At 50.9% G+C, this 212-nt stretch overlaps 1 protein-coding gene across 1 annotated transcript in view; it reads right to left on the bottom strand.

Moving 5' to 3' along the window:
* The window catches only part of LOC119593883, a 29,651-nt gene that overhangs the window by 28,425 nt on the left and 1,014 nt on the right, over positions 1 to 212 (bottom strand). The gene's annotated exons all lie outside the window — the stretch shown is intronic.

Raw genomic sequence — 212 nt, 5'->3', positions numbered from 1 at the left:
AAAGGAGAAATAGAAGGAGAGTCAAACAGAGCTGAAAGCGCGTAGTGCAATTGTACGAGACACGTGAGGGCGAGTTATTGGTAAGAGAACAGGTGATCATGTTGCAAGATGTTGGGGGAGGGGAGGGAAGGGAAGAGAAGAGAGAGAGGGGAGGGCGTATTTGTGGGGTGTGATGTAAGGCCGTAAGGGAGTGAAGAGGCGGAGGTCGTATT

The sequence above is a fragment of the Penaeus monodon genome, chromosome 33, assembly GCF_015228065.2.
Source record: "Penaeus monodon isolate SGIC_2016 chromosome 33, NSTDA_Pmon_1, whole genome shotgun sequence".
In the NCBI taxonomy this organism is placed as follows: domain Eukaryota; kingdom Metazoa; phylum Arthropoda; class Malacostraca; order Decapoda; family Penaeidae; genus Penaeus; species Penaeus monodon.
The sequence above is the reverse complement of the archived record's forward strand: the minus strand, read 5'-3'. Positions and strand labels throughout refer to the sequence as shown.